Source organism: Anolis carolinensis, chromosome 4 (genome assembly GCF_035594765.1).
Source record: "Anolis carolinensis isolate JA03-04 chromosome 4, rAnoCar3.1.pri, whole genome shotgun sequence".
Classification (NCBI taxonomy): domain Eukaryota; kingdom Metazoa; phylum Chordata; class Lepidosauria; order Squamata; family Dactyloidae; genus Anolis; species Anolis carolinensis.
Genome location: NC_085844.1, coordinates 10,394,393 through 10,412,807, shown reverse-complemented (window position 1 = coordinate 10,412,807; position 18,415 = coordinate 10,394,393). Strand labels below are relative to the sequence as shown.

General features: G+C 40.3%; 1 protein-coding gene across 1 annotated transcript in view; it reads right to left on the bottom strand.

The window, feature by feature from the left end:
• Positions 1 to 15,486, bottom strand: part of col22a1 (collagen type XXII alpha 1 chain) — a 188,433-nt gene extending 172,947 nt beyond the window's left edge. Inside the window, exon 1 of the mRNA XM_062979993.1 lies at positions 14,282 to 15,486. The gene's annotated coding sequence lies outside the window, so the exon portion shown is untranslated. The remainder of the gene's footprint in view (positions 1 to 14,281) is intronic.
• Positions 15,487 to 18,415: the final 2,929 nt, after the last annotated feature.

Here is an 18,415-nt window from a genome sequence, read left to right as displayed (position 1 = left end):
GACTTGAGACTTGGCAAGGTCCAACTTGAAACAAGGCAATCGTGGAACAAGAACTGAGTCCATAGAAATCCGTGGAACAAGGCAGGGCTGGGAACTTGATTCAGGAGCTGGGAACTGGAGTACGAAGTCTACACACGATCTCACTCCACGAGCTGACGAATTGACTCCGCATGGAATCCTTGTGGCCAAACACCTATATAGGATCTTGTTTTCCCGCCAAAGAACACTTTCTCTGGGGAACAAGAAACGAAACCTATTCTGTGTCCAGATGCAGGACTCCTTAAACTTTCCCAAGGGAAACAGACTTAATCATCTAATTGTCTGGCAGCAATCCTGGCGCTCCTGCGAGTCGCCTCCCGAGCGCTTCTATCTTGATTATAATAAAGGCGGCGAGAAAATGGGGGAGATTTCTGCTCAAGGCTTGTTTGGCTGACTTCTTGTGGGCAAACATCTTGCAGCTGCAAGGGCTCCAAATCCGGCAGAAACGGTGGGGAACCCAAGTTTTCCTCTTCATCTGTCACAACAGTACTAGGAACGGGACTACATGGCCCATGAGTCATCACATCAAGTGAGTAGGGATTTCAACCCAGGTTCCCCTTTCCTGTTGCAACACTTTCCACCACTCTACTATTCAGACTTGCCAGATGACAGATTTTGTCCGTTCCCCCCCCCCCCCCAATGCCAAAAGATATTGGCTTGCCTCCAGTATAAATCATGTTGCTCGGCAGAATGGTATGCAATTTGGAATGACATAAGGGGCAATTTGGATGCAGGAAATGTTAAGTAAAATTGGTGTGTATGTAAGTATAATTAAGAAAAAAGTAGACCCCACCCTTTTAAAAGCAGAGTTTAAAAATATCTTGTTCTATACACCCATGCATTTTGGCTCAAGCGTATGTCATGACATTCCATCTCAGATTATTCTCCTTCATCTTTATTTTGTTCAAATCAACAATTCACACCTCCATATAATCCAGGTTTTAACAACATTATAGGTTTCTGGGCAAATCAGTGCATGGGACCGTGCCTACACAATCACACACAGGAATAAAAATCTAAACTATGAATAAAATAAACATATATTTATTGGTACATCCAACAAAATCAGTGTTGGTATTTTCTTTTTCCTCTGCAGATTCCACTAGCACACAATAAGTCCACAGTATCTTTTTCCTGATTTTACTTCCTCTAATCCCTGACCACACAACTGGCATTTTTGGAACAAAAGCAGTGGAGGCTCTACTTCCGATAACACAGTCCAACATTCTTTTCTGGGTTTATTTGGGGCACTAATTCAGAAAATTGCATTGGATAGACTGCATCAGCTCTAGTTTCTTGGATATAGTAATCATGGTTTTCTATAGGCAAGTAGATGCAACTGATATACGTTATATGTTTACTATCTCAAAAACTACAGCTGGTAGAGGAAAACTGATGTCATTTTTGAAATTGGCAGGTCACATATACACAGAAACAGGGCTAACATTTGAGGCAGAAAAGGGGTAATGGAAATGCTCACTGCCAGCAATTGCCCCCAGCTTTTAACTGGCTTCCACAAACCCATTACAAGATTCTGCTTCTGAAGTATGGATTTGTTTTGTGAATACAGACATGCCAGCTCTCTGCTGTAGGTCATGATTTTTCTCTTTCTACTGAGTTAGCAGGATATTTGAGTGTTGAGGTGGGTGTAGTGTTAAATTCTGGCCTGTGTACAGGTTAACAAGGAGCCCAGCATGCCCATGTGTTAAAACGGCACTGCCTATAGTTTCACAATGTATTTTCCAGCATAGAAGTGTACAATCCAGGCTTTAACTCAAAATGAGTTCCTGAACTTCAGCAACAAAAAAGATGCCAGGGTGGCAATGCACAGTGGCAAAAGACTCCAAGCACTGCACAACACATGCTGTATCATACTGCTGGCCATTTGGTGCCAACTTTAGCTACAGAGCCTCAATCTATCAAAGACCTTCCTAAAAGCCTGAAGTTTAGCATGAAATATTTCATTTCACACAGAAATAATCCAATTCACATAAGTCTATTTTGGTATGGTGTTCTTTTCTCTAACATCTGTCATTAAGTGGTCTGGCATGTGTTATTATGTGGTCTGTGAAGCCGTTCTTCAGTTGGCACAGAAAGGCAGGAAGCATAATAGTCTGTCATTACACTGTTGTTCACTTGTTCACTGTATGGTTTCAGGTGCTGGAGACTTTTAGAAATGAAAATCTGGGCTAAGAGGGTAATTGACCACTAACTTTGGCAAGAAGCAAAGTGTAAATTTATGCAAATGGTCATAATGCCACAATTGCTGTAAAGAATACCCTGAGCAAAAGAAATTCACACCACTAAAAGGTGCTTAATAAAAATTAGGGACGGCAGAACATGCCAGGGTTTTTTAAATCTCTCAGACTGTTTAATGAATTCTTGTTGCAAAAGAAATTAAATAATTTTTCATCCATTATCACTGGCCACATTCAACAGCTATTTACCGTGTTTCCCTGAAAATAAGACAGTGTCTTATATTAATTTTTGCTCCCAAGGATGCTCTAGGTCTTATTTTCAGGGGATGTCTTATTTTTCCATGAAGAAGAATTCACATTCATTGTTGAACCAAAAAAAAGAACATTTATTATATACTGTACAGTAGTTGTTATCACAAACCAGCATAACCAGACAAACTGTGAATCCTATCAAGAATTTCTTGTTACTACCAATATTTCCATGTACAAGACTCTATGGTACTTACATTTACCGATCCTGCATGCTCTGGTGTTCTGTTTGGTGGGCATGCTTCCAAAAAAAAAAACTTTGCTAGGTCTTACTTTCGGGGGAGGCCTTATCTTTAGCAATTCAGCAAAACCTCTACTAGGTCTTATTTTCTGGGGATGTCTTATTTTAGGGGAAACAGGGTATTGATTTATTTTCCATACTTCTATCTCGCCCTTCTCTAAAGGAGACCCAGGGTGGCCTCACAATCAGCAACAATTCAATGCCCAACATACAATTCCAAAAATAAAAATTAAAACCAAACATTAATTGTAAATTAATTAAAATAACAGTTGCAATCACGGAAGTTCCATATCAAAGTCCAGGATAGGTCCTTTAGTCCATCATCTTAAAGTTCTCAATTATTGCACTGCTATAGTTACTGCTTAAATGCTTGGTCCCATAACCATGTTTTAAGTTTTTTTTCTAACAGACAAGATGGAGGGGGCTACTACACTGTACTCATTTTCTATAGAATCACTGAAGGTGAGAAGTTCCAAATGACGTTGCTGTATCCTATTGAGAAGTGAAGATCAGTCAAGCACAACCCATCAATTCTATGACACAGAAGCTGGTGACAGCCCCATACTCCAACGGCCACTGCCATGGCTTGTTCGTAAGAGAAGAGCACCCAAGAACAATTCCATCATAATTATCTCTAGTGACTAATGAGAACCCTTCATTCCATGTTCCAACTACCATTGCTGTGGCCTCTGAGGATGAAGGAGAGAAAACACAAAAAAAGCTGAACGTAGTGCTCACTTGACCATTGCCTCTTTCTTCTGTGCCATCTCATACAATATAAGCATTTGTGAGCTTGAGAGAAGGGAACTGACAAACTAGTTGTAAGTTGCTCTAGCAACCCTTGCAGCTGACATATGGGTAACAAATTGCTGTTGTTAACTGTTTTCAAGCCAATCTTGCTTATGGCAATCCTATGAATGAGAGATTTCCAAGTCACTCTGTCCTCAACAGCCCTGCTTGATTGAGTCAATTCATCAGGAAAGCAGACTTCCTCTTGTCCTACCACCTTCCACCTTGTCTAGCATTACTGTCCTTTCTAGTGAGGCCTATCTTCTCAGAATATGCCCAAAATATGACAGCCTCAGCTTCAGTTTTACAATATACACTGAGGAACCTTAAATACATAGCCTCAAGGGAAGAATAAAGGCATTGTCCCTGAAATACGGATTCAACCTCCTTCTATTAGTAATACCTTTACCATGTTTTCAGAAAACTTTCAGAAATGTTATACATACTTTTTGTATACAAATTATCCTGAACTGCTACAGATACCAGATTAAATTAATGGAAAAAGGGAGAAATGAGAAATAGAAAGTATGGTAATATGTTAAGGCAACATCTACAAATGTTGTCTATACCTACACTTCTCCAACCATCTAATTCAAGCAAGCTTAGCCTTGAGACAGGAATATTAGTGATGTATTTCACACATTTTGTGCTGCTAATCCATTTTATATCTATTATCAAGTAAAAAAAAACACAGATGCAAGAAAACTGCTTTGGTTTGGATCACACTAGGAATAAGGCGTTCAAGCCAGTCGGCTAAACATGGCATCAACATTTAGAATGTGCTGAAATGGGCGGAAGCTCTACTGCACCCTTAGCCTAACTTTTAGAAGTGTTTAAAAATAGCAACAAGATACATAACAAAATATCTCTATAGCTTATGGGAATTTTGAGGCAGTTCCATCTTAAATCTGGCCAAGAGATGGTTAATATTGCATTCTTCTAAAGCACTATCTACTTGCACCATAGAATGAGCAGATAGGAATTTACAAGTAGCACACAATATGTAAAACCATCTTTTCTTTTTCAATATATTTTGCTGTTTGAGACAGAACCAAGTGTCTCTCTCCCTCACCCACCCACCAACAAAGCTAAAATGTCTTGTTTCACATATTTAATTATTTGAAGGGCTGCAATAGAAAACATGAAGTGAGCTTGGTTTTCTTTTGGCAATGGATTCATATGAGTCCTACAATTAATACTCCGTGCAATGCCCCAGGATAAGTTACCTAAATTGACTTTGCAAAGTCTTGTATCTGGTTTTATTATTGGCAGGGATGACTACTGAATTGCATGCAGTTGAGCACAAAGCACCAAAGAGATGGTACAGTCCAGATGCAGGTCATCCTCAATGCCATCCTTGTATTAGCTGTCACTTCTGCTTTAACAAGAACAATGACATTCAAAAGTATCTCAGGGCACATCCAAACAGTCCTTTAAACCAGATGCAGTCCCAGAACCCTCGAAGAGAACAACCGGACACTCTAACCCCCTCCCCAAAACCCCATTTAAAACTAAAATAACTTACGTGGCCCCCATTAGCATATATTTTCCCCATATATATTCAATTCTGTAGATAATTTTATGTTTCCCTACAATAGCCATTTATACAAGGGATGGGTAAATCCAGCAGGTCTGTTCCTGTAGATTCAACTGTGTGCATTTTAGAAGTGGGTGGAAGAAGTCTGCACATTTTTTTCAATAATTTGCATTTTGTTGAAAGCATTTTACCTCTTTTTCCTAGAATACAACAGAAATGCAGAAACATGTGGAATTATGATTATAAATAGTGCCCATGTGTCTGAGAGCTGCAGAACAGTTAAAACCATTTTTTAAAAATGGATGGAGTCAATCTGCCATGTATCTCTAGTTAGCACTTAGTGTGAGCAGAGACTATATATAGCAAAAACAATGTGTAAAACTGATAGAAGAATAATTTTCATGCCATAATGCTTAAGATTTTGTGCATGTATTTAACACAGTCTGTCTGGAATCCTGTTGGTATATTATGCATATTCTTTCCTTCAGAATTGGTAGGCCATTTCTAAGTGGTGTGTAATGTCTGGAAGTGGAGTTGCACATGAAAGGTTATTTTGCATATCCATGGACATTGAAAGCTGATGGAAGTCCAGTTTTAGTCTTTCAGTAATGTATGGTTGCTCAAAGATGTCCTTTGACACACAAAAAACTTTGTATATTGTATTTTATGACTGTTTTAACTGTTTTAACGTTTTAGTTCATTGTATAACAGTGTAACGGCATCAATTGCCACTTGTAAGCCACCCTGAGTCCCCTCGGGTGAGAAGGACGGGGTATAAATAATTGAAATGAAATGAAATGAAATCTTATTACAATAATGTAACTCCACATATGGAGAATTATGCTACCCTGATTTATGATCCCAAATCATGTCATTCTAGCAATCCTAGAACCATTGTTTTTGTAGAGGAGATGATGGACTACCAGCTAAAAGTGAGACAATTACATAACCAAAATGTCATTATCTTTTTATTTTTTATTGCTTATATTAACAGATTATATTTGAATGCATATCAAAACTTCAGGAGGAAAATTCCACAGAAATTCTAGTACTATTTGTTCGGCATCTCATCCCATGAAGGAGGAAGATGAAGTTAGTTCTGTATCACTGCATTATGAATCTGGCAGTGTCTACACTTAAGGCTCACAAAAAGTGATGTTTTATGTCCAAGTGATACAATGTTGATTTCACTAACTGGACAGAAAAAGTGTTTATTCACATACTTGGGAAGACTCTGCAAAAAAGAATGAAAACAGCTCTACAGGAGGCTGTGCAATTAAACATTAAGGCAAGCCAAAAAGGGAAATTACTAAATCAAGCATTAGAAATGTTATGAAACATGAGACCCACCGGAACAAGTGTCCACATTCCATTTTGTCCAGTGCCCTAATTCCAGTAATTAAATTTGTCCATATTTTATAAGATGAAGACAAGGGTGTATCTTTAGCAAGTCTCTTCATTCATACTGAGAATAATCTGTTTTCTTATGAGTCACACATCCACTGATACATCTTTGGGGACATGCCACATTTTGAGCTAAACAGGAGGGATTTAATGGCCATTTAGATTATGAGATTCATGAGGTCACAAAGAGTCGGAAGCAACTGAACAAATAAGCAATAACAAATATTATATTGGAATTAAATCCCCACCTTTCCCTTCAATTGGTGATGTTGACTTTGTCTGATAAAAATGGAAGCCAACAAAACCTGGACCATCGGTTCCCAACACCATAGCACCTGAAAGACAAGAGAATCTTTGACCTCACAATGATTGGAACTTCCAATTCCCATAATCACTTACTTTTTCCCAAATTGGGTGAAGTTACTAAGAGTATAAGTCTAAAGTATTTGGATTCCCAGTACAGTAGTTTCCCATCCCCGTCATTTGGGTTGGGATTACAGTATGTTGCTGTATCTCAACAGTGCAGATGGTTTTTTTTTCTTTCCATAGCATCACAACCAAACTGATATCCTAGCTAACAGATATCTGCAAAAAAGATCAAATAAAAATCACATATTTTTCATGTGCAATGAACAGTTAGATGTTATCTTTGAATAAGCAATTTAAATACATTTCTCTAAAAAAAAAAAACTAAGAAGGGCTATTTGGCTCTGTTTATTTGTCTTCTGGAAACCAGTTTATATCAATTGCTACAGTGTTGGCGTGTCAACTTCCAGTGTAAGTTCCCTGATTCCTTGGGTTGATTCCAGTGAATTTGGTCCCATGTGTACTAGGCTTGTCCGATCGATGGAAAAAATGTTTCAATTCTCGTTTCTAAAGTAGGGGGTGCCAGTACTTCGATATAGAAAGTATTTCCGAATTTTTCACCCAAAATTTTTGGATACTTCCGAAAATTCGTAATGATTCTTAATGTTTCTAAAATGGCGGACGCGCATGCGCAATCGCCAAAAAAAAGGAAAACGGGGGGGGGACTTTTACAGGGCTCTCCCGCCCTCATTTCTTGAGCTATCCTCATCAAATTTGGTACAGTGGGTGATCACATTCAACACTCTTTGCTCAACAAATTGCAGAACGTTTCCTGTCACCTATTATTTTTGGCAAATTTTCATAACTTTTTATAATACACTATTTTTCAATATTTGAAGAAACCTGTTCCTGGTTTGAAAGTCTTATTTCCTGTTCAATTGGGTTCTTATCACTATAAAAGTCCCTCTTCTACTTGTGTAGACTTTGGATTAAAAACGCAGTACACGCCAAGCAATGCCTTGGCAGGAGTGCCACTATCCTTTGGAAACTATAAATTGCCTTTGAACCTTTTGATCAATGGTGCCACTGGCTGACCTTGTGATTGAAAAAATGAAACTCTGGCTGAGGACTTTGGATTAGAAACGCAGCACACACCAAGCAATGCCTTGACAGGATTGGCAATGTCCTTTGGAAACTATAAATTGCTGTGGACCCTCTATTGAATCAAATCAATGTCTGACTTTGTGATTGCAGAAATAAAACTCAGCCCAAGGCTTGGGAATAGAAATGGAGCGTGAGGGAAGCAATGCCTTGGTGGGTGCCCCACGTCCTTTGGAAACTATTTCTTCCAGTGTACTCTTTTGGGATTTAAAACAATGGCTGATCTTGTGATTGCTGAAATAAAAAAAAGGCAGAGGTCTTTGGACTAGAAATGGAGCGGATTCCAAGCAATGCCTTGGCGCCCACGTCCTTTGAAAACTAAAAATTGCCTAATGCCTCTATTCAAGCAAGGACTCTTTGCCAGATCCCACAAGCACCAAGCCAATTACCCAAAAAATACACACAATATCGAACCAGCAACAAAAGCCAGCCCGTACCAGACCCAAACCCCTGTCTCAGTGTCTCTCTCTCTACAGCCAGAACTTCACCCTCTCTCTCCCCTCAATGCAGGCGGCTTGATTCCTACTAGTGCTGCGAACCACCCTCTCTGCTCGGTAACCCAGCCCCGAATGGCTTGCCAGGGTTAGGGAGGGGGGTTTTATGGAGATCTTCCATGTGGACACAGAGGACGCTAGCCCCCACCTTTTCCAGCCATCGTGGAAGTCTCTGATTGGCCTGGGAGCGGCAGCCATTTTAGGCTGCGCTAGGCTCCCATTCAAGTTAGGTTGCAGAAACAAAAAAAAATTAAAAAAATTTAAAAAAATATAAAAAAAAATTTGGGGGGGGGGAATTTTAATGAAACATTAAGACACAATTAGAGAATGGGCCAACGATGGTTCGAATTACATTGCCAGTTGCGCCCAGGGACAACGTCTCAATAATCGGTTCAAAAAGCGAGAACAATCTGAAATAATTCCGAAATAAGAATCATAACAAATTTTTGGACAACCCTAATGTGTACTGTGAGATGCTATTATATTCTTTTTCCTAAGATAACAAAGCCACTGAGGAAATGAAGATGTCTCTCTACCATAAACCCCAGCAGTGGGCAGCATGATAATATCTGCCAGTACATTTTAGAAGAGGATTTTTTATATAGAACCCACATCTGCTTGCAATAGTACACCCTCTAAAATTTCACAGAAGAAAACCAGAATACATGTGATCAAGCAATATTGGAGTTTTGTTAAGAAGGCAAAGGTTATTAAGGAGGTAGAACAGCTAAGCTAAGATACTGCAGTATTTTGCTTTTATCTGACCCTACTGGGAAGAGCAAGATTTAATTAAGTGCAACCTACTTCTGCAGTTTTAACTCGGTTTGCAGCAGTTGAAATAGCTCTCTGAAGCAGGTATTAGGGATGGAATTCCCATTTCTTTTGTTCTTCAGAGAGGCAATAAGTAAATTTTGGCAGTTTTCTTTTCACTGTACGAAAATCTTTAAAATTTTACAGTTTCACTATTTGTGATTGACTTACTTTGAACAAATTTTACATGTGATGCTTCTGAGCCAAAAAATCATTTTGGCACAGGAAACAGCATTTTCTATATAGAAAATAATATTTCTAAAAATGTATTTTCTGTGTAGAAAATGCTGTAATTAAGAAGTTATTGCTGTAAAATTCACACGTTTGCCGATAATGATGCTTATGATGAAAACCCATGACACCATGACGCCTTAAATAACATGTTTTTCCACCATTGCTCAAAGCAGTGTTTTTCAGACTCATAACCAGCCCAAAGGAAAATGTTTGATATATACATTGAAGCTTTTGACAACCCTCCCAGGCAATGTACACAGAGCTCCAAGTGACAGCATTTAGAAATACCCCAGCTCACATGAATGACAGAAAATTTCTAGTATGATTTATCCTGACAGTTCTGGGGGTTTCCATTCTAAATAGGTTTTGCTCCCTTTAACTTGTGACACATAAGAAGGGTAAGTTTCAGAGTGATTAAAATTGTGATTCAAGCAAGAGCCTCGAGGGAAAATATTACAAGGCCACATTTTTTTAAAGGCATGTCTAAAAACCATTCCACAAAAAATACCTCCTGAGTTTTCAAATATACACTGAAAAAAAGGCCAGAAAAATATTTAGAGATATCATTGGCTGTGTCTTGCATTGAAGGCTAGTTATAACATGTAGAATAGAAATGTCTGCCCCACAGTGTTAGCAACAGGAGTTGAAATGGAATTTTAGCACATATTTGCTAACATGCAGACACAGAGGAATCTGACCTAGAATTAAGTTTATCTCTTTCTCGCAGCATGGATGTTGGTTCCCTGGTGAAAAGGAAGGAGAAAAAGCATAAAGTATAGAGTTACAGCCTGTGTTGGACCGGGTCGCACTCCCCCTGAAGACACAGGTTTACAGTCTGGGTGTTCTCCTGGACTCATCACTGAGCCTGGAACCCGAGGAGGGGTGGCCAGGGGCGCATTCGCACAATTGAGACTTGTGCGCCAGCTGTGCCCGCCTGTGCTGGTACGGCTGTACCAGAAGCTCCAACTTTATTTTCTTTCTGCTAATGTTTGCAGTCATAGGGCAGGCCACCTGTCCATCATCATTAAGTTTGGTTCCGCCCCTTTTTCAGGGCTCTGGGAGGGAAGGAGCCATTTTTAAGTCAGTCTCACTTAAGGAAGCTAAGCTATAGGATGTAGACCAGCTCATCCCATAGAAAAGCTTCATATCTTAAGAACATCTGGGGATATAGAACATCCGAGAAAACAGAAACAGAAATTCCAGGGGAAACATCCCAAAAGCTCTGGCTGAGAGCTCACAGCCTCTCAGCCTTACAACTCCTGAGGGAAACAGCTCTAAAGTTTCCAAAGAAACCTCGGAGAGAGAACAGCATCACAGATCCACAGAACCCCAGCTGAAACATCTTCAAGCCTTGGTTGGTAGGTCTACTTGATGCATTTGGAATCAGTAGTAGGTCCTACATCAGCTAGGCCCATATGATAGACAGCCTGGGAGAGGTTATAACGGGGTTATCCAAAGCCAATTTCCCGTCCCCTGGGGACAAGATTGAAAAGCCAACAGTTTATTAAGGAAACCTTGAAGTGTTATTTGACTCCTTGAAGATGTATTATTTGTTCAACAATAAAGACTTTGTTATTTCATTAAAGACTCAAAAGACCATCCCTTTCAGGAAAATCCTCAAGAACCTCTCTTTGAGGTGCCCTGGCTTCCCGCTGGGCATAAAGTATACGTCCTATACAAAAGACAATAGTTACAGGCCCAGTTCGTGACAGAACACTGTCCCTTGGGAAGTCTGATTTGGCCACGGTGGTCCACGCTCTGGTTACATCCTGTTTGGATTACTGCAACACGCTCTATGTGGGGTTGCCTTTGAAGACGGCCTGGAAGCTCCAACTAGTACAACGGGTGGCAGCTAGATTAATAACTGGAGTGGCATACAGGGAGCGTACCACTCCCCTGCTAAGCCAGCTCCACTGGCTGCCAATATGCTACAGAGCCCAATTCAAAGTGCTGGTTTTGACCTATAAAGCCCTAAACGGTTCTGGCCCAACTTACTTGTCTGAATGTATCTCCTCTTATGAGCCATCTAGAACTTTAAGATCATCCAGAGAGGCCTTGCTCTCGGTCCCACCGGCCTCGCAGACGAGGCTGGTGAGAACAAGAGACAGGGCCTTCTTGGTGGTGGCTCCCCAACTGTGGAACACCCTCTCTAGCAACATCCGACAAGCCTCAACTCTTCTGGGCTTTAGAAAGGCTTTAAAGACATGGCTGCATGCCCAAGCATTCAATGAATAATCACCTAAGTCGACAAAGTCTGAATCAAGGTTTAAGCACGAGGTCCTGGATGAATGGTTTCAATCATACCGATGTTTTAAATTTTATAATGTATTTAATACTGTTTTATTAATTGATTTGTATATATTGTTTTGCTTTTAATGACTGTATTTTGGGCACTGAATTTTGCCGATCTTTGTAAGAAGCCCTGAGTCCCCTCAGGTGAGAAGGGCGGGATAAAAATGCTGTAAATAAATAATAAAATGAATAAAGTAGTGTTGAACTCTACTCTTTTCCATGGACACGAGACATGGCAAACACATTGAGGTGCTCCTAAGTGCCCATTTTTCCATTCCTTCCTTCTAGGGAATTCACTCCATGGTTTTAGGGCTCAGTTTCCATGTGCTTAGGAAACAGTGCTCCACGGCAGTTTCATGGAGACATGGCATAAGAACACTTGACATAAGGACACTTCCAGTGGGACTCCAGGGGGCTTCGTTTCTACAACACATGTTACCTGACTCTAAATGGCAGAATGTGAGGGAAAGCAAGGGAATGTGGTACCAGAGAAGAGTTCTGTGGATACTGTGAACTAATAAAAAGATTAATAAATTGTTCCTAAAACAAATCATGTCTGAACTTTCCCTTGAAGTCAAAATTACTAAATTGAGGCTATCATACTTTGGCCGTATGACTCACTAAAAAGACAGTGATGTTTGTTAGGATAGAAGGCAGCACGCAAAGAGGAAAACCACATTCCAGATGGATAGAATCAATCCAAGAAAGCACCTTTAACCTGAGTCTACAACCTCATTGAGGATAGAGTAATTTGAACGTCTGTCATCCATAGGGTCACCATAAGGCAAAGCTGACTTAAAGACAACAACAATACATCACAGAAGCTAAAGAATAACTATAAAGTAGAGGAGCAAAAGGGGGGATCTTCTGAGGGCCCTTCCACTCTGCCCCTATATCCCAGGATGTGATCCCAGATTATTTGTTTTAAACTGGATTATATGAGTCCCTATTGCCAGATAAGCAGATAATCTGGGATCGGATCCTGGGATATAGGGGCAGTGTGGAAGGGGCCTGAATAAAAAACAATAAATGTAGCATCAATCCAAAGAAGATAATGCTGCAAAATGTTGCTACATGCTCCACTAACTTTTTAAAACTGCCATTCATAGGCCTGAAGAATCTCCTTGGGAAAAGAGTTCCACATTTCAGATGCCACAACTGAAAAAGTCCTCTTTGTAGTGGAAAAGACTCTTCCAACTTGTAGCAGCAGTAACAAGAGTTGGAGCTTCCCATTTTAGCATCCTGTTTTTACATCTACTTTGAAACCAAAGAAGGTAACATATAATTAGATGGTAGCTATGGATGCCCATAGCAACTCCATGGTTTAAGTATAACCTGATTTAGAAAATAATAATGATGATGAGAACTTAGAAATAGAAATACACATTTGTTCAACTCTTTTTATTAGAAAAACTGTGTTTTACACAATTTACAGTTTTGCTTCACTAAATGAACTGCATTACTTGAGGCCAAAGCCGGAATCCACATATAGAAGTTCATATGATTTAATTTTATCCTGCATTAGCTAATTACGCTCTTGCATAGTTATCCCTTTGTTGTTAGGGTTGCCAGAAGAAATAAGGGGAAAGCTTCCTGTATCCTTAACGGCCGTGTAGCATATTTCAGGTGTGACAAAAGCAACACCTGCTGAATCTCTCTCTTCTGCTCAACCTTAAAGGGACAGGAGTACTACCTCTTATTTCACTGGATAACCCTACTAGCTATTTACTCCCAAGTAAATGGATCACATAGCAGTTAGCTAAGATCTCTGTCCTGGGTTGTCAGTGTTCTATTTTAACACACACAAAACAGAAAGAGATAGTAAAACGACTACTACAAAAACAAAATCTGGCTACCAGTATTAAAAAACTCAAAAATCAGAACAGTAGATGGGAAGCAACACTCTGAGGCCAGAGGAGCCCCAAGGATGGCTAATGACTCTGAACAAAAGATGCCCCCCAGGCAAGAGACAAACCTTTCCAATGCTAATTAGGGTGATTAATTGCAACATTAACGCTGGCTTCCAGCTGACAAAGGACTCTTGTCACACCCTGGACTCTCCACATATATATATTTACCTTCCTTGCCTAGTTTATCCATGCCTCACAACCTCTGAGGATGCCTGCCATAGATGTGGGCGAAACGTCAGGAGAGAATACTTCTGGAACATGGTTACACAGCCCGAAAGACATACATCAACCCTGTGATCCCGGCCATGAAAGCCTTCAACAACACATTGACTACTAGGTTCATTCCCTGGGATTTCATCTCTCAAATACAAGTCTATAGCACAAGCTGAACAAAGAACATTCTGCTCATTGGTCTAAAGCAAATCACTTAGCTTCACCAGGTTAACATCAATTTGGGTAGATATTGCTTTCCCATCTAGGCATTTAGAAACATGAACTGGATCAGCTTTGACCTGTTCTGTACCACCTCAGCCCTGCAGTTCCACCAGTTCTCTTACCTGTTTAGGGAATCCAGCTCAGAGCAGCCAGTTATTGCTGAAGAAGCGAGTCCCAACAAGGCACTTCCAGCCAGAACAGAAACTGGCTCTCCAAAGTTAAAATCAAACCGAAAACAAGCCAAACCCAGCAGGATGCTTTGTAGAACTTTAACATGAAAAAGGAGGAGGGGAGAAACCTCTCTCCATCCCACTTCTAAGTGCCCGAAAGGGACACTCTTTGAAAAGACTGGTGTTTTTGAGATAAATACAGCAAGGGAGGGAGAGAAAAGTGTGGTGAGAGAAATCAACTCTTTAAAGTCCAAAGATTCCACAGCCGTTGCCGGAGCAAAGAAGTGAAGTGCCCCTGTGGCTTAGGCTAACTTTGGAAGGATGGAAAGCACAAGGGCAGGAGGAATATTTTGGGAGGGGTCTGGCCTCTGGGGGGGGGGAGGAGGGTGTGTGCAAATCAAGGATCTTCAATTAGAAGAGGGAGTGAAGACAGGGATAGGGAGGCTTCAATGCTGAACACACTTCCTGGAAGATAAAGCCTGTTGAATGCCGCATCTTTCCCAATTAATATTGTACATTTCCTATCCAATGCATGAGGTATATGTCTGATTAAGTAAGTGTGTAATTATGGGGAGGGAGGACTTTACCCCCAAATAAGAATTCTGACTTTTTCAGTCCTCAACATATCAGACATTCCGGAGCGTAAGACACTGACAAACATTCAAACCTAGCATTCTTACATTTATTATGTTTACATTTTTGACCACTTTACCTGTCCCCTTTTCTCAGTACTTAAACTGTATTTCAAAATGGTCAGATGAAGTTTTAATTTTATTCAGTGCTAGCATTGCAAGGAATGAATGAAAAAATACTTTTGAGAGTCTGCATTCTTTGAGGAAATCAAGGCTCTTGGGAGGGGGTATTAAGGTGAGGTGAACATTAATTAATTCTGTAATTCATAAAATTTCCCTGTTCCAGAAGAACCTGTGTGACTGCTAAATCAGCTTAAACTACTGAGAGAGACATTTCATTATACCAATATCACTTTGCTAAGGTAAGGATCCAGCTTGGATCGTTACCTTGACATGGTGCTGGGGCTTGAGTGCCTCAATGAAGCTGTGTGGATCATAATAAATAATAAATGCATGGAGCAGCAGCAACGTAAAGGTAAAGGTTTCCCCTGACATTAAGTCCAGTCGTGACCGACTCTGGGGATTGGTGCTCATCTCCATTTCTAAGCCGAAGAGTCAGCGTTGTCCGTAGACACCTCCAAGGTCATGTGGCCAAAGGCATGACTGCATGGAGCGCCGTTACCTTCCTGCCGGAGAGGTACCTATTGATCTACTCACATTGGCATGTTTTTGAACTGCTAGGTTGGCAGAAGCTGGAGCAACAGCGGGCGCTCACTCCGCTCCCGGGATTTGAACCTGGGACCTTTTGGTCTGCAAGTTCAGCAGCTCAATGCTTTAACACACTTTGCCACCGGGGCCCCTGTTACTGTTGACTAATTTCAGCTCCAATAATAATAATAATAATAATAATAATAATAATAATAATAATAATAACTTTATTTGTAACCCGCCTTATCTCCCCAGGGGTTTCAAGGAAATGCCGTGTCTAGCTTCCTAGAAGGCCAAATCAGACACAGATGGGCAGAAAGCAAATGCAGAGGCTTGTTCTCACTGGCCAGAAAGGATGTCAGCGGAGAAAGCTCTACAAAGTACTACAAAAACACAATTGAAAATATAGAGCATTTTTATTCTATCTGTCAGCTATTCAAGAAACCCATCCCAACTCCTGATTGGCTGAAAAACAGTCCAACTAGGATCTGTTTCCTGAGTGGCTCAAGACTCCATTGGATGTCATCGCTGGTTGATTCTTCATAGAATGGGAAATTCATGAAACCATCATTGGAGCATTTGAAGTGTCCGTCCATTTATTGATGCGCCTCCAAGAGGGGCATAATCAAAAATTAATGTAGTGTGGCATTTGAGCAATGAGTCCATGATGGACTTAATGGTTTAGATCTGATTAACACAATAGGGTTAATCCAATATCCAATGTACACAATGGATGCTTGGGGATGATGACCATTTCAATAGGTGAGGTTGGCTTGAGGCAAAGATGCTGGATCTTTCCCATCGATTGCCCTGTTCTTATCACAGGGAGCAGGAAATGGACCCAGAAACTCTGACAAAAATTATTGAATGCTTCCCTTCACGTTTCCCAGTTCATTGTGAGAAGATTATGGAAATTAAAGGAAGAAAGTAGGTGTGTGATCAGACAGCATACCAGAGACAATTCAAACAAAAATGTAAGAAAAAGCACACATGCTTGCTAGGTCATCAAAGAGCTATGGCTTCTATTTATATTGTTTTATGCTATTTCATAATTTGGGCTCCGATTTCTTGATATCACTGCCAATATCACTTTGCATACATATCAGTTGTTTTGTTTTGTTTTTTTGTGTCAGGAGTGACTTGAGAAACTGCAAGTCACTTCTGGTGTGAGAGAATTGGCCGTCTGCAAAGACATTGCCCAGGGGATGCCCAGATGATATTGATGTTTTTACCATCCTTGTGGGAGGTTTCTCTCATGTTCCCACATGGAGCTGGAGCTGATAGAGAGAGCTCATCCATGCTCTCCCCATGTTGGACTTGAACCTGGCAGCCTAGATAAAAAAGAGATTTCATCTAAACATCTAGCAATAGCTTCTTTTTTAATAAAAACTATTAGTGTAATAGTCTCAAAGGATGGTGGACTTTCTTTCTTAGGAGGTTTTTAAACAGAGGTTGGATGGAAATCTTTTAGGAGTGTGTTTGTTGTGTATTCCTAGATCACAGCAGATAAGTATTCTTGTACTGAAGAATAAATGGCCCTCGCAGCCCTTTCCAACCATACGATTCCATGGAAAACTTGGATCCCTGAGTATTTTCACTCCAGTCATTTAGAAAAAAAATCTTCTTGCAACTTGGGAGACAGAATTTATTAGTTTTTGATGTGACTAAGAAAAATGTTAGGAGAGGAAAGGAATAATGAAAAGGAGAGCAGGTGAAGAAAGAAAGAGACAGATTGCATGCAAAATTTGGGTTTTACTATTAAGGAAAACTATAAAGAGTAGGGGAGATGAGAGAGAGTGTGACAGCTCTTGGGCCAATTTTAGCCCACTTGCCCAAGTATTTTGTTCTCTTTATAGCTGCTTCTGAAATAACTCACTGTGGGGTGGAAAGAGGGGATGGAGAGAAAGATGACACTGGGAGAAGACAGTAAACCTCTTTCCCTGTCCAGATTTGGAAAGACAAACTCAGATACTCAGAGATGTAGCTTATGCTAGAAGAAGGAACCATGGGCAGAGTATGCCCTGCAAAATTGGGACACAAAGAAAAGGGGAATGCAATTTATTTTGAGACAAGAAGGCTTTTACGAAATTGCTTTCCAGCTTATGGTCTAAATTAAAGGGTCCTTGGCAAGGATATTTTGAGAGGTAGCTCAGCTATGGCTTGGTGGCTGGAGCCACTCCGCCCTTACATAAGAATCTCAGGTTCTTATTTTTGTACAGAACCATTGAGCAGGACAGATCCTAGGCATCTATTATGAGCTAGGAAAAATCTCAGCTGGTGCTGAATGTTTGTCAACAAGATTTCTACAAGTGGAATGGGGATTTAACATTTTTTATGGCACTGCTTAATGGCCAGGTCTGCCAGAAGACAGGTCTTTTGACAATGTCTGTGCTTGGTGCTGAGTTTACCTTGCTCAGCTGAAATAGCTAAATATACTTCCCCCAAGTATATTGACACGCACACCACTGCATCTTGTAAATATTTACTAAGTGACAACATGAAGAAGTTGTGTAAGGTCCTCTCATGAATTAATAAACATATGGTGGGGTCAGAAGACTGTGCCCATCAGTATTACCTTTTGGCTTGTGTTTGCTGTCAGTGTGAAGGGGGGCTGTAATTCTTTGCTAATTTTCTTATCCAAAGATGTAATAAGTAATATGGAACTTTGTCACATGAAGACGCTGTGCTATGATATTCCCATGACTAGGGATAACAGTAATAAGCATGGCCATCCTCTTCACTGTTGGTATTATGTGATCACGCTTCTAGGTGGGCAATGTAACTCTATGTTTCTGCTGTGCTACTT